The following is a 17,193-nucleotide window of genomic DNA, read 5'->3' as shown; positions in this document are numbered from 1 at the left end:
ATGCGGAAAAAAAAAATGAGTGTCAACATCTCTGTGAGCGATGTGCAAAATATCTGCTAAAAATGCCAGCGTCGCTCACATTTGTTATATAAATTAAAATAAAAAATGTGTAAAAAAAGATAAACATTACAGGTCATTCTAATGAATAAAATGTTTGCTTGACAATTTTCACACCAACACACCAATTTTGACAAATTCACTTGGCACTCAAAGGGTTAATACATGTATACTTTTATAACCACTGGCTTGGCTGAATCATAATGCAGCAATTCCGAGAGCGGAATTCATTTACTGGCATTGTTCCAAGCCTGTATGATGCAGGGAGCATACCCGGATATAGCCTAAACCTGAGAATTCCTTGCCTCTTTGCATTAAACAGAATTAATTTAGCATGTTTAAGTGGCTGGCACACTTACAAATGTTGCAGAATTACAGAGAGCATGTCTCTTGATAGGTAACTTAAACCAACATATCAATTTAATAAGAATCTCTGTAGAGCAAAATTTAAACTCTGCATATTATTAGGCTCATTAAATTATTATGTTGCTCAATTACACAAAATCAATAATGTATGAAGTAACTATGACCATGTGACCTACCAATCACAGGCGGAGGGAATTTTAAAGGGATTGACCGCCTACAGATGCCATTTCATTGGCTAGCCTTCTTTTCACTTACAGAAAATAAGTCAGCATATGTAGAATGTACTCCTGTGCCACTGATTACTCAAGAGAAAAGGAGGAAGCATCTATGCAAATTACATGACTTGGCTGGGGATCTATTCTATACGAAGGAAGGTTGCCTGGAAAAGTACACAGCACATTATAATACCCACTAAAGGTGAAGGCAGAAGTGCATCCTTATGTTCATAACATAAAAGGCACTTCTAATGTATAAAACGTCAAGCCCTGCGTGTGACAGGTTATTTTTAGTACAATGCTTTAATATTCTGGCTATTTTCCTTGCTCTGCAGCAAAGAATGCATTTCAGCCAGAGCGCACTTGTTTTATTTTAGTTTAATGTCCCTAGAGCTGCCACCTGTGTTCTACAGATGTGTCCATGTTAATCTAGCCTAGCACGCTGAACAACCCCTTCTAGTCTCACCATGCCATGGTGTGTGACTCAGTAGTGCAGAGCATCGCTGTATTCAACTTTTTAGTTACAATGCATCTTATTTGAGAAGCAGTGCGAAGAAGATGCTCAAGCCGTTTCTGCTTGTACTTCGATATTATACACACAAAATGCTATATTACAGTGTTTTCCAGTAAAACAATAGTGTAGCATTTCATACGCAGATACAGCCACACACAGAATAGCAGCATGCTGCATATCATTTTATTCAGCAGAAGCTGCTTATGTGATAGGTGTTATGTGAACATACATTTCGGAATATGGTCAGACACTTTGTGCTATTAAATAAAGTGGAGGAGTTGAGACTGGAGGAGGGGGGTGGTCAAGATTAAACCGCCCTACTAGAAGAAAAGTCTAGATCCGCCAGTGTTTCAGGGGTGAGGAGGAAATTAAAGCCAAAATAACCGTTAAGGATGCCATGATCTATGGCAACATTGCAAAGATCCTGTCCACCAGGGGTATTCTGAAGACACAAAGTTCTTAACAAATAAATGTCCCTTAAAAAGCAATATACCAAGGTCCATTACCACAATCAAAATTGCAGTGGTATAGGAAGTATAGAGTGGCCTTTATAGGATTTGTGCAGTACTATTTTTGTTCATAAAGCACTATGTAATCCTGTTGCCCTATCTTCGTATAGTGATGCTGGCATGCTGTCTGCAATACCGTCAGCTACTGCTTCATTGTCTCCAGCGTGCAGCCAGCAGAAACTGGTGTCATCGCAGATCATATTTTGATGTTGATCCAGATAACAACTCAAATGTCACAGTCATCGATCCAAACAAGGCCACAGATGGGACAGCATCATTGCAGAGCCCAGTGCCCCAACCAGAGATCCAGGAGACAAGCCTATCCACGCACAAACAGTACATATTTATAACTCTGTGTTGGTATGTTATATAATGGGACATTCATTTTTGGTAATTATTAACCTGTATATGTTGCTGCTTTAACGCGTACTAGCATATGATGACCACAAGCACAGATGCATTAATAGTCATTGGAGTTACATTTCTTTGTCCAATTTACACTTCTGTGCCATAACCAACTGTGTAACCTTTCAGTTGCTAAAAATAATGTTTCTGCTTTGGTTACAATTTACATGGTCCTAACTCGGAACTAAAGGAAGACAAAAATTGAGGCAGCTATAAAAGCCGTGACAAAAACCCTGTTAGCAGCTATCTGATCTAGATTCAGATTAACAGGGTAAAGAAAATGCATGATTGCAAGAATGTATGGAATAATGAATGTGAACTGCAAATTGTAGCTATGCAAGGTACGATCATGAAAACCTATGAATTCCTAGGTCAACCATTTATCCAAATGTGCTCAACATCCCAAATTACAAACAACACCCATTCGGACACACAATCTCATGTCTCATTAGGTCCAAAAACCTGGTATGGATAGCAAGCTCAGTCTTCCATAATGTTTGTGCCTACTTCCCACTATGCACATTTAGCCCAGTCTCCCATCTCTTCTGGGAATACATCCCACTATGTGGACCAAGCCCAGTCTCCCACCTCTTTTGATGATAATTGCCAGTATGGGCATTATGGCTAGTCTCCCAATTCTTATCTGCCAACATCAAATTTTGGTCAAAAATATAACTCTCCCACAGCATTTCCTGAGAACACATTGAAGAATGGACAGAGGACCAGTATTTGGAGATACTTTAACTAGTACTACTAAAGAAGAATCTACTTCACGGAATAGTCCACAGTACTTAAATCTTTCATTTATACTGTCACATACAGATGGGGCCAGCCCCACCGTTGCTGGCATGTGCCAGCTGCCCCGATGAGGCGGCAGGCATGCTAGCAAGCGTCTTGAACACTTACATGTCCATTGCCAGGAATGAGGCGTGCAAGCTTCTCCAATGCACGTGGCTACAGCGCCAGGAGCCAGTCTGATCTGTAAATATGTTTATTGTATGTTTATTGGGAGAGTATTGTGCCCCTAAGTTTATGTTTAGTTTGTGAAATACGTAGGCTTGTACAAAAATTTGTGGTTTTGCATATATGAGTGTTAAACTTGTTTACAAGATATATGTTACAGTAAAAAGGTGTCTCCCAGCTGGCCAGCTAACTCTGTGGAGACAAATAGGTAGATTGACCTGTGCTCATGCACTACAAATAAATAAATGACACTATTACCCCCGGAGTGGGGTGTGTGTGTGAAATTGTGTGTACACAAATTCACACACACCCCACTCCGGGGGTAATAGTGTCATTTATTTATTTGTAGCGCATGAGCGCAGGTCAATCTACCTATTTGTGATCTATTCCTGAGTTGGGACAAACTCGACCTAGCAGTCAGCAACCTGGGCAGAGCGCCACTATCACTGTTTATCTTCATAACTCTGTGGAGAGCTGCAGTCCATCTACCCCGCTGTGTCTGACGAAGCTGGCTATCTGAAGATATCCAGTGGTAGCAGACCCTAAGTAGCAGTGTTGCCAGTGGGATTTTTTGTGGAATCTTGTGGTAGCCAGCCCACACGTGATAAATTGTCAGGTACGGATGCCGTACTGGGATTGCTTTTATTGAAAATTATACATTTCTCAACATTAAAACGATACTGCACTATCTGGAGCTTCTTTTGTCTATTCTCTCCCTCTATTATATATACCTGTACTCTACCGTACTCAATACAAAATTATTTTACTTACACAAAGCCATAAACCATACTACACCAACAAACATATCTTCTCTTATCTCAAAATATCTTCCAACACATCCTCTACGCTCCTCGCAAGATCTGCGTCTCTCATCCACACTCATTACTCGCTCCCATTCCCAGCTACAGGACTTTCTTCGGGCTGCACCCACTCTGTGGAATGCCCTCCCAAGCACAATAAGACTCTCCTCCAGTCTCCAAACCTATAAGCGTTCCCAAAAAACTCATCTCTTCAGGCAAGCTTATCAAATTCCAGAACCAGTCACAGAACCTTGCATTCTTGTGGAATCGATGCAATAAAGAGTACAGTATCTATCCTTATGTATCAATACCTATTTCCCTATAGATTGTAAGCTTGCGAGCAGGGCCCTCCTACCTTTTGACTGTCTGTAAATACCCTGTTTGTTGTATCACTGTCTCCTTTGTAAAGCGTAACGGAATATGCTGCACTATATAAGAAACAGTTAATATAAAAAAAAAAAAAAAAAACGGCAATCGTATTTGCTGTTGACAATACAGTGGTGCCTACCAGAAAAACGTGAATAAACCATAGAACAGAGAGACGGCAATCACGGATTTGGAGAATGAAAAAAGTTGTATTTAGATGGTCACATCAGGTAGCCCAACGTTTTGAGGCATTTAGCCCCCCTTTTTTCCACACCTTGAAAAAGGGGCTAAACGCCTCGAAACGTCGGGCTATCTGATGTGACCACCTAAACACAACTTTTTTCCTTCTTTAAATCCGTGAAATGTAAAAAAAAAAAAGAAAAACAAATAATGTTACACAAACAAATGAACCAAGGCATTAAATAAGAAATGTTACACAAAAGTTATCCATCTGATTGTCACCTGCTGATACATGTGCACACCAGTAAACAGGCACATAATGCCACTGATTGAATAGTGAACTAGAAATTGCAAAGCTGCATAATATTTTCCATCTCCGATTTAAAACATAGCAGGTCATAATAGCAGTCTTAAAGATAACAAAATAAAACATTTATTTTTCTACAATTATTTTAAGATGATCAATTAAAACCACTGTCAACTCAGAGGAGTATTTACATCAGTTGGAAAACCCACAGACTGTAGGCGTTTTGCCATGAAATATATTGCTTTAAGTACTGCAGAGGCTTACAGTAGTCAACTCTGTGCTCCAAAACAATGATTTAGACACGTTAATGACAACTTCATATATCTTTTTCCCACTATACTCAGTATTGTAACATTAGAAGAGAACAATTACTTTACGGAGACTGCTTGATTAACAAAGGTTAATTTAGACCAGCCTTTCCTTCCAGGCTAGACTGGGTGACGTATAAAGGTTGGTACAGAGATAAAACTCCTTCTGTACTTGAAAGCTAAAAATATCTCAGTGCCAGGCTTGACAGAACTGGCTATAGTCATGAAGCTGGCCACACACAACAATCTAAATCATACAATCTGCTCATTGCTCTAGTGGAAATATAGTACAAAAAAGATGATAAAGTCTCTCAAACACATAGGAATAGTTAGAAAAAAGTAAGGTACTTGTGTAGTTTCACAGTGGCAGGCTACGCTATGTTTTCAGCGTAGGCTAAGCTATGTTGTCAGCGTAGCCCAACGGCTCGCTAGTGTAGTCAGCATAGTGTCCCCGCAGCAGCCCTGCGTAGTCACTGCACTGTCCCCAGTGTCCCTGGCAAGACTAGTGAGCGCCTCTCACACAGCTCCGGTAACCATCAGATTCCTGCACCGGCAGACGCTGGCGGAGTGGCGATCATGCAGGTACTGGCGGAGAGGCGCTCCATCTGCCTGAGACGCACGAGCGTCTCAGTAATTCTAGCGGCAGGGTACGGCAACCCTGCCCGTGTCCGCTTCAGGGAGACAGGGTTAGGGGTTCGGTAGCACATGCGTCTCGTGCACAACAAAGGACGCATTTGCCAGTGCTCCATGTTACATACTGGCAAATGCCATTTTAAACCCCCACTATCCATGCTAGCCCGCATGCTTCGGGTACGATGGCTCGCTGCGCTCACCACACTTTAGAAAATCAACTCCACGCCAACGTGGATAGTGGGGGTATGAACAGGTTGGGAGGATGCGTACCGCGTCCACTCACCACGCTTCGGGCAGACGTGGATAGTGGGGGTGTTTCAGGAACACATTCACACCTGTCATGTCAGGCAGGTTAAAATGGTCAATGGTTCCCACACAATGTAATAAGCGCTGACTGACTACGCTAATTGCGTAACGCTGACTGACTACGCCAAGTAAGCTCCGGCTAGCCGCGAATGTACTGATTACGTTGGCTGTGGGAAAACCACGCTGATTCTGACAGGGACACTACGTTGACTACGTAACTGCCGCCGTGAAACTACACAAGTAGAAATGTGATCCATGGAAAATGTGTTTCTACCCTGTCATATCAAATGGACCTGGAAAACAATTATGAAATTATTATCCCTATTGATATGATCTACTTTGGTCTTGCTTTGCTATCTTTGTTTATTGGTTGTCCAACCTTATTTTAATTGTGTCTTCCGATATCCCCTCTTCTGGAACCTCCCTCACTGTAAAAAATACTGTCTTTCTGAGGGTACGATATCTTCTCTCCTCTAACTTGAGTGCATGCCCGCATGTCCTAGTATTCGATCTCAAAGTAAATAGGGTGCCTGATAGTTTATTATATCGTCCTCTGATACATTTGTATGCAACTATGACCACTTAAGTATGAACAGTGGAATTCAATTCATTGAGATAACCAATTTTTGCTGTAAAAAAAGGGATCTTTTAACATGAAAAGCTAAAATTTAATTCTGCATACAAATGTAGCCATGTTCATCCACCCAATGAATGGCACGACTAGAGTGCCCACCAATGGGACACGTGTGCGCTTTATTAAATTCTATGGGTGTCCACTGTGCAGCTAGTTGTTGCTGCCTGGAGCATAGTACAGCTTGCCGCGATATATATGCTAGTGCGTAGCAACAATGGGCGTGTCTACATTTGCATGTTTACTAAATATTTCCTACACCACATCTGAGCAGGTGGTAAACATTGGAAAAATACTTATTTTGATGGTAAAAACAGATCGTGGTAAATTATCTGAATTGCCCACTAAATATTAAAATGATATGAATTCATGACTATAAGAGTAAAGAGTTGCTACTGGCTGCAAACTATAATTTATGGACAGCTAGTATTCTCAAACCATAAGACTATTTGAACTAGTATTCTGCCATTCACCATGTTGCGGCCACAACACGGCGTCATCCCCTATGTTTATGTGGGATGCAGCTGACATCCTGGCAGCTTGGATGCAAGTAGTCAGAATAGAGATGCCGGAACCCATGACATTGTAGATGCCACCACCGGAAACCATGGTGGTGGTGGTGGGTTCCTTTTTTAGGCACTAGTGGGGAGCTTGAGGGTTAGGCTGCTGGGGGGAGGAGTTAGGACTAGGCTGCAGAAGATGAGGCTCAGGGGGAGCAGGGAGATAAGTACACTTACTGAATCTCTGTTGGAATTGCCTCCATCATGATTCCGGCGTCTGTATTCTGTACTGCTAGAATCCTATCTATCAGTCATCCATATGCATTCCATTTTCCTCAACGGTCTATTTTCTTCCATCCTCATAACTTGCCCTGTGCCTCCATCCTGCGTCTCCACAGGCTCATCCTCACATTTTGTCTCTCATAAGCAACTGTGCAGATAAGACAGTACTGATACTGACAAATACAGTGATATGCATGCTAAGATTGGTGGTGAGGAAAAGGTCATGGGTGTGTTTGCTATGGGACGCTTAAGTGAGAGCTGCAGGGGTCAGGTGGTGAATGTGTTCCCTTTGGCTCTCAATGTTGAGAAAGATGAATGTCTGTCCTAGCAGCCAAGAGCTCTGAGAGGGATAGGGCTTCGCCTCAAAATTATTGCACAACTGTTAGACTGTCATTAGGCTCGTTATTCATTAGATGCTGTGTGCAAATAAAATGTAACATTTCAGATCATTTCATTAGAAAAGCTTGCTTAGTTTCCATTACACTGCAGTGCTTTACTATATTACTGCACATGAAGCAGCAGCAACAACAAATAAAGGGGGTGATGTATTAAGCCTGGCAGACAGATAAACTTTAGATAAGGTGGCGATAAAGTGGAAGGAGATAAGGCACCAGCCAATCAACTCCCAACTGCCATATTTCAAACACAGCTGATTGGCTTGTGCGTTACTACCTTCCACTTTATCTACAGTTTATCTCTACGCCAGGCTTAATACATCTGCTCCAATGTGTAATCTCAAGCAACTCCCTTTTTAGCAAAGGACTGCTGTTCTGTATATTGATTGTATTAACATCTATATGCTTATTATTATACTTGTTGATATGTTTGGTGGGCAGATGAAGGCTATGGAGTGTGTGTTTGTGTGTGACTGTCTTCAAGTTGCACAAACAGGATCTTTTTCTGACTGAAGTCATCCATTATAAGATGGGTGGCCTGATTCAGTGATCCTGCCCGACACAGAGAAAGGATAGCAGCACCTGACAATAGAATCAGCGTAAAACAGCCTTCACAGACACACACACATTGATTTTGCCTGTCTATTACATTCTTTTATACTCATCTGGCCGTTAAGAAGATTGTGGACGAGCACAAAACCGCCTCTGATCCCATATGTCAGATGCCAATTGGCATGGTTAGAAAATGCAGATACGTAACCTTATAAAAGGGCATTGTCTTACCACACTAAAGATGCCTCTATACCAATGCCAGATTTGAGCTCCAAGTGACTCGTTACCAATTTTATCACAGGTGTGTGACTGCTAATGCAATCAGAAGATCAGTGTATTTTTAAAGTGGCAATCATTTATCAGGCAAAACCAGGTTTGCCTGGTAAATGATTGCTGCTTTAAAAATGCAGGCATTCTTGCACAAGATTCCACACCTTCTCGCAGGCTCTCTCATTTAGGGGCAGATTTATTAAGCTTGGAGAAGAGATAAACTGGAGATAAAGCGGAGAAAAGGTAAAAGGAGATAAAGCACAGCCAATCAGCTGTGTTTGAAAAAGACAGTTGGGAGTTGATTGGCTGGTGCTCTATACCCTTTTACCTTTTCTCCACTTTATCTCCAGTTTATCTCTTCCCCAAGCTTAATAAATCTGCCACTTAGTGCCTAGGCCCTAGGGTGTTATGGGTTATCATCTTCAAAAAGTACAGTATATTGATTTTGAAGAGTCTGAATGCGAACTGGTGGCTTCACATGGGCATGTTTAAAATGTGTTTTATGCTGTGGCTAAATGCAATTTTAATCTTTTAACATAATTTTCTTATTCTTTCTATAATAAAATAAATAAATAATATTGGACAAAATATCATAAGCTATTGAGAAAATATTAATGTGTCTTTTAAAAGTTCCTAACCATAATATTGAAGAAAAAGCATTATATAAAAATAAAAGAATGGAAAACTATTTTTATAGTGCAATAAATGATAATTTGATTTTACACAACATATTACAAAACTATCTGGAAGCAGAATTTCCTCTACATAAAGAAAGGATAATGAAACAAAGCTATGCATGACCAGTTACCAATTACATATCCTTTATAAAGTGTATCATTGCTATAACGAGGAGGAGGCATCTAATTTATGAAGGGACAAAGGGAAAAAATATATATTTTCCCCCTATTCCTGAGAGAATATTGTCTGCTCATGCTACTCGTTGCCTTAAGCTGCCATGCACTGCAAACTACTGTATGTTGCTAGCTGCATTTACTAGCAGGGAGGGAAAGAAACAAAAGGAATCTGACAAACGCTTCATAATCTTGCATTTACATCTACCAACAGATAACTGCAGTACAAAATGCAGATTACTCCTCCTCATGAAGAATCAAACAGTTCTTCAAAGGCACAGACAACGTGGAAAAGTGAACCGCCCGATTTAGCATCATCGCTATTCCACGATTTTCGTACTTGTGAGCATGCACCGGAGTGCACATAAACTGCGATCATAGGGTCAGTCCCGGTAGGGGCAGAGATGGACTGTGCGGGGACGTCATGGCCACGTTTTGTGGGAGGGCTGGGAGACTTGCATGATCACACACACACACCTACTGCGACCTTAAATATGGCCGGCCTACAACCGGCTTGGAGCTAGGCTGCAAAGCCAATTATGTGCGAGCACTTCACACAATAGTGAGAACCTGGTGTGTGGGGTGGCCTTGCCCGTGCCTGCACCGTGCCGACATGCTGAATTAGGCCCTGAAACTGCTAGCCCAAAATGTGAATCTTTAGTAACTGAATGGGATAGTAGTTACTGCAACCACAGACAGTTGGTTGGCGAAGACAAAATATCGACATAACCAATAGGTCGGCCTGGAAACGGTCAACATGAGTTATTCATGTTTTTCTGTGTGTCAATATGTTGATTCCTTAATGTGGACCCTAAATTAGGTAACCGTTTCTCTCACCATGCTTTGGGCCATGTGCGTGACTCTGCTACTGCTGTACTCGGCGTGCTTCACCATTCTCAATCAGAGTCCACGTAGATGGTAAAGTATGACAAACACAAAAATATTTTTACAAATTTCCAAATCTCCCATATCTCCTCATGTCGACCATTGTCATGTGGAAATTTTGCTTGGGTAGGCCCAATTTTGTCTATATTTACCTTGTGCATGTTACCCATTTGGTGTTGACCTATTGACTGCTTACCTACACACTGTCGACTGCATACTGCCGGAACATAGGTGTTTTAATCATGGCATTAACAATGGACTCACAAGACAAAACATTAATCTCTCCACGTAATGTAAAGCACAATCTCCCCTGTGCCTAATGGTGCCCATACACTGGTACAATTTGGCCTGTTTTCATCTGATTCAGACCAATCTGCCTGATATACAGTACTGGTTGAAAACTGGTCAAATGAGACCTGTTTGACATGCGATCTCACCCAATGAGTGTTCCCGTGCAGCACATATGATGTATTGAATTGGACCCATCAATGGCACCCAACATGTATCGCATCGGATCACGGCCGTATGTGCCAGGAGTGCCGTACTGCTGGCGCACACCTACAGACTGCAAAGCCCAGGGCAGGAGAGACTCTCTCCTGTCTCTGCGGCTCTGAGACTGAGATCATACGCAGCCCGCCCAGGGAGCTGCCATTGAAGGGAAATCAGGTCTGACTTGTCCCTCGTACAAGTCGGACCTGTGTTTGTGGACTCAGATAGAATGGTGTGTCCTTCTCGTGCCTAAAACATATACCCATATATTATGTTTAGCCTGTACACTAATACACACATTTTGTGGTTAGAATGGATCTTCTGGCTATAGTGTTGCAGCAAATGTCAATCTACAGCCTGGAAGTAACAAGTCAGTCTTTGAAGGTCAGATGCATGAGACTATAATCCAGGTAATTAATATTGCACAAAGGCAAACCTAATTCTTATGTAGACACAACCAGCTGAGGCCGGCAATAATGGCGGGAGTGTGTCAGTAGCAATTACTCCAGGTTTTCAAAGATATTCTGGGCAGGCATTCAGGGAAAAACACCTCATGTGTCTAATACATTTTCTGTGCAAAACACATGTTGTGTTCCTTTATATAGCAGATTTTCCAACCAATACAAGATCACATCTAATGTGTCTAATCTAAGAGCATAGTATCAGTGACGTGCTATCACAAAAGCAACTAAAGCACTCATTATTTGAGTCTCCCTCCTTAAAATGACTATGATTGTGACTGAAGGCTTTTTCAGCAGAGAGCTGAGCTAGTACAAGCAGTTGTACAGCGGAATCACTGGCCAGCAGCCCTTCTCTCCATGACAAAACTGTATTAGGACTTTCATTTTTCACCCGTCTCAGCAGCTATTAATGATGACAGCTCCTAAAGGACATGTCAAAACAAAACCAAGGTGTCTGCTAATTATGCAGTTGCCATCTTCAATGCTTCATATTCAACCTCTCCCTGCGTTTTAGATAATCACATTGATTTCCTCCTGTAGTATCTAATTGCCCAGCGATAGGACACCTTTCTTGTGAGCCCCTGCCGACAGGATTTTCGAGATTTCTCAAACAAGTCTGCAACCTTGCTCAAAATATACCTTACTGGCAATCTAAAGCAGGTTAGACAGATGTGTTTTTTCTGTGTCATGCTAACCACAGAACACTTGTAACAGTACAAAAGCCTATTTAAGTAAATGTTTATAATACAATTGGAAGAGTTGTTGCCCGAGGGTGGATTTATAGTGTATTTCTTTAAATTGTGCAGCTTATACACATTGCAGATGCAGCAAAATACTGCCCACAGTTGTATTAGAGCTGCACTGCCATTATCTGCCCAGAAATTAGCTTCACACAAGTACAAAGTCACAGATTAAGCACACTGGAACTTTGCATCGCCACGGCATTGGAGCACTGCTTACACAGATTTAAACAAACAAAGATGTAACATATGTCACAGAGCCTGCCCTAGGCATAGGCATTCATGGCAAATACCAAGGGCATTTGGAATGGCTAGGGGCAGTCCGAGTCTAACCTAGTGCTGGCAGAGGTTTGAGGCAGCGCTGGCCACTGCCGCACAAAGCTGAGCTCTGTCTGTCAGACATGCTAAGCTCCGCCCCATCCAAGATAAGCTCTGCCCCCAGCTACTAGTAGAGGGGCGTAATTGTAACATGAAAGCCTACTCCCGGCCATAACTTGGCTCCTCCTCTGGCTGGTGATAATCTTTTCTGTGAATTCTGTCTTAAATCCTATTGGGAGAGTAACCGCTCTTGATCAAACATATTATATATATTTGTATACACTCATATATTTTGCACACACACACATATACATATATGATGCCGGCGTTCACTAGCCAGACTATCTCCAGGAGACTGATGCTGAAATCCTGACTGCTGGGATGTAGAGCTTATGTATACTGGGGGAGGGGGGGGGGGGGTGGGGGTTATGCAGAAAAGTAGTGTTATGCTGGCCACACATCAGACCAACTTTTTTAAAACCCTTCAAACCTCCAACCATCCAACTTAACAGTCCAACTAAAACAGTTCTCCACACATCTAACCAACTTTTCTTCCAACCAGCAAACTTTTTTTTTTTTTTTTAGTCCAGCCAACTTCTGTCCAACTTCTGATGTCACAGAAGTGGGCAGGCAGTGTCTGCCTGTTTTAAAGATTTTTTTTTTTTTTTTTTTTTAAGTCTGTTTATTTCAGTGAACTGGAGCCTTTCTTCTAAACAATTGTCTTTTTTTTTAGGTTAACTACAGTTTTTTGGGGTTAACTACAGTTCCAAACATGGTTGGCCTGTCTAGGAAAGTTTGATCTTGTAGATCACTACCCCTAACTTGAGCGCACATCACCGGTTGTGGTTGTATGCATGCTACATTGGTGGGCAGGAGGTGCATGCTACAAACATTGGTGGCCAGTGACGTACAAAGCATGCATGCATGCTAAAACATTGGTGAGGAGTGGGGAGAACAAACTATTAACACATTGGTGGGCAGGAGGAAAAAAACATATTAAATCATCGGTGGCCAATGTCCGGAGCTCACACTACAACTGTGTGGAGCTCCGGGGTCAGTGCGTGGCTGTGCTGCTGCTGCCGTCTCCCCCTGTACATCAGGAAAGATATTGGCTGATTGAGCAGCAGGTTCGGCCGACATCAATATCGTTAATGGTGCGCGGGGGCGCGCATCATTAACGAGATTAGGCATACACACTAGAAGACGTTGGCTTAATATCGCTCAGAAGCCTCTTTCTGAACGATATTGATGTCAATATCTTCTAGTGTGTGTGGGCCTTAATGCTGAATCAGGGCAGACTGTTTTATTTCTGCAGCTTTCAACACCACTATGAGAACATTGTATTTGTTTGTTGATACATTGAAAATTCAGCACTTAACTATGTATCATTTGTGGAAACATTGTTACAATTATGTGAATGTTAGGTAATGATAATCTCTGCAGCTAAAAGCCATTCATTATTTGTGTTTTTCTCTCTCTTTTTTTTTATTATTGATTTCAGTGTTCAGGGGTGCCACCGTGAACTGCTCCATAATGGAGTTTTACACAATACAGAGCCTTTAATTTGAGGACTTTGTGGGCAAAATTTACTAAGAATACGAATACGAAAATCGTATTCGTATTCTGAATACGAATGGATATGACTGGCATTGCTGTTCTATGTCATTTACAAATTTGTATTCCGGAGGGGAATTTACAAAGCAGTCATATTTGACTGATTTGTATCTTCCGATGTCCTATGGATTTGGATTTGTATTTTTACTGATACAAATTCGGATTTTAAATACAAATTTGTATTGGCAGCCTGCACGGATCAGTCAGATCCATGCAGGCTTCAGTGTTAAAAAAAAAAAAAAAAGAGAGAGAGAAATAAATACGTTAAAAAACGGAATGGGGTCCCCCTACGGTCATAACCAGCCCCCGGCTCAAAGAGCCGGTCTTGGTTTTAAAAAATCAGGGAACCAAACAAGTAGGGGTTCCCCATATTTTTCAAAACCAGCACCAGGCCCAAGGGCCAGTCCTGGTTTCCAAAATACGGGGGACAAAATTAATAGGGGTCTCCCGTATTTTGTGAACCAGCACCAGGCCCAACCAGCCAGAGAACCACAAGTCCCAGCATGTCGCCCATTAATGGGCTTGCTGGGATTCTTAGTTCCACAGCAGAGCCAATAGTTACATAAATACACACATACAGCAGAAAAATAAAACTTTATTACACTCAGAGCCCATTCATACAGACTTACCTATCTTGTCAACGTAGGTAGGTGTTTATCCATCCATCCATCTGATGGTCCTGAAGAAATCCATATGAGTACCTGTGGAAGGAACCCATACTCACGGGGGTCCTCCGGCAAAGATCGAGTTCTCTTCTTTCCATGTAGCATCCACGGGTCTTGGGGAAAAAAACAAACCAACACATGTGACACCAAACTGGACTGAGGAGAAGTCACAATATATCTTTGTTTACATCTTGTGGCTCCTCCTCCCGAATGCTGCTATTGGCCGCAACAGCAGCAGGTCCCCGGGGCAGTGCCGTCTTCCCCATTGGGGTGGACGCCAAGGTCCTTGGGCCCCTTGGCAACTTCCCATTGTGCCCAATGGGAAAAACGGCACTGTCGGGGGGTTCTACTGTCACTTCTGGGGGGGAGGATGGGGATGGCGGTGCTGCTGTTTGTGCTGGGGGGAGTTGAGGGTTCTACTTTCATGGCTGGGGGAAGGGGATGAGGGTGCAGCTGTCAGATCATGCAGTGATGGGGGTGCTGGTCTGGGAGCAGGACCTGCAGTGGTCAGTGATGGGTGGGGGGGGGGGGGCTCACAGCTGTCAGGTCGGGGCAGTGATGTAGGGATGTCCGAGCATCTTACTGAGTGGCGGATGTAGCATTACTCTGGACCGTGTTGGACCCGGCTGGAGCTGCAACCTGGCAGTGTCTAGGCCCTGGCAGGAGCAGGACAGTGCTGGCGGTGTGGGCCCTCCTGCGTAGAAGAAGGAAGAAACCAGGGGAGAGAGAAAGAGGAGAAGGGGGGACAAAGTGAGAGCGGAAAAGATGAGGGACAGCAGGGGAGAGAGGGTGACAGACAAGTGGTGGAGGAGATAAAGAGCATGGGAGAGAGAAAAGGGGACAGGTAGAGAGCATAAAAGAGGAAAGGGGGGAGAGGGAGTGAGGTGACATGGTGAGAATAAGGATGGTGAGGTGACTGGGGGCAAGAGTGAGTGTGAGTGTGGTGAAGGGGGGAGTGTGGTGACGGGTCCAGAGGTGAGAGAAAGTGAGTTTTCCCTATGGTTGCCAGGGATTTGGGTAAGAACTACCCTCAAACAAGCAGCGCTAACCCTCCTCCTTCCACTTTTTTCTCCCCACCCCAGTGCCCCCCATACCCTCCTAAACCCCCTCCTATCTTTTCCCAACTAAATTCCCCCATTCACCTCTCTTCCTCCCTCTCCCTCCAAAGCAACAGGACAGCGGTGCGGAGGAAGGTGCCGCTCTCCCCACTCCGGTGCAGCAGTGTCCGGGCTGTGCATGGCTCCGCGGGGAGACCCTCCCTGCTGGTGGCTGCCGGGGCTGATGTGCTAGCCAGAGTGGCAGCGGGGTACAGCCACCTGCATTGGGAGGAGATGGCGGCTGCAGAGCGAGGGGGATGACCTGGACCGGCGGTGGTTTTTCATGGCTCCCCCGGTGATGGACATGGGTGAGCTGCAGGTGGTAGGGAAGGATATGGAGCTGCTTATCCTGGAGACCCAGGCGGAAGTGTGTCTGGAGCTTCAGGAGGCAGACGGAAGGAGGAGGCGGAGGGGGAGTGGCAGCACTACAAGTCCCAGCATGGTCTGCTATTATGTATTTCCCACTATGGAATAGTGACATGCACTGTGGCCAATGTGAAGGTGCTGGCCACAGTTTTTTTTTCAGTTATTGGGAATGCCAATGGAAGGCAGGGAACTCCTCCTATGGAGATTGGGACAGGTGGCGATCTCCCCATGTACAGCCAGCTATGAAACTGAGGGTTGATGGTCTAGGGTGAAGAACAAGGCAGTACAGTAATGGATCCTGCATCTCTGCCAAGGTCAGCATGGCATACCTGTAGGTGCAGTGACTGGGGAGCAAGTGACCTATCCCTGGTACCCAGAGGTGTGGGCAGTAGTGCTGGACATAGAGGGTGCACAGGTGGGCAGGAGAGCAGTAGCCCCAGATAGCCTGGCTTACCTCTGCTGTCCTATCATTGGCACTCCACTGCCGCTGGGATCAATGGGGGTGGCTCCAGTGAGGGAAGCGCACAAGTCCTGGAGTTGCTGCCGCTCTGTGATCTGAGGAGCAGATGGTTCTCCAGGCACAGAGACAGGGAGGAAAGAAAGTGTGGAAGCGTAGGAAGGAAAGGAGAAAGACAAGGCCACAGATATAGATATGTGAGACGGATGGGGAATAAGAGAGGGTTGAAAGAGGGGGCTGGGGGGGAGGAGAGAGATGTGGGCAAGGGTAGAGAAAAAGAGAAGATATGGCAGGTGAGCAAGGGTGACAGGTGGGGTGGGGGAGAGAGAGCATAGGAGAGGAGAGAAAAAAGAAGACTGGGAGAGAGTGAAAAAGTGGAAAGAGACAAGGTGGGAGGTGAGCTGGTGGGGAAGCTGCTGGGTGACGGGGAACAATGGCTGGGTCCCCCCCACCCAGGATGCTGCTGGGGACAGGCTCAAAGAATCCCCCCCCCCAGCTTCCTGCTGGGGGAGAAGCCCCAGTTGCAACTGTAGGGGACCTTCATGCCGGCTTGTACACCCCCAGCCACTGTACCCCAACCCCCGCAGCTACAGGAACTTGGGGCTGGGCACCTCTGCTGGGGGGGGACCCAGCTATCATTGCACATTACTCGGCAGCTTCCCCAGGCAAAGGCGCCCAGCCGCAAGTTCCT

The 17,193-nt window shown here is 44.1% G+C and overlaps 1 protein-coding gene across 6 annotated transcripts in view; it reads right to left on the bottom strand.

Moving 5' to 3' along the window:
- The window catches only part of MSI2 (musashi RNA binding protein 2), a 566,011-nt gene that overhangs the window by 108,341 nt on the left and 440,477 nt on the right, over positions 1-17,193 (bottom strand). The window lies entirely within an intron of this gene.

The sequence above is a fragment of the Crinia signifera genome, chromosome 2, assembly GCF_055691185.1.
Source record: "Crinia signifera chromosome 2, ASM5569118v1, whole genome shotgun sequence".
Classification (NCBI taxonomy): Eukaryota; Metazoa; Chordata; class Amphibia; order Anura; family Myobatrachidae; genus Crinia; species Crinia signifera.
Note: the sequence above shows the minus strand (reverse complement) of the source record. Positions and strands in the feature narration are given on the sequence as shown.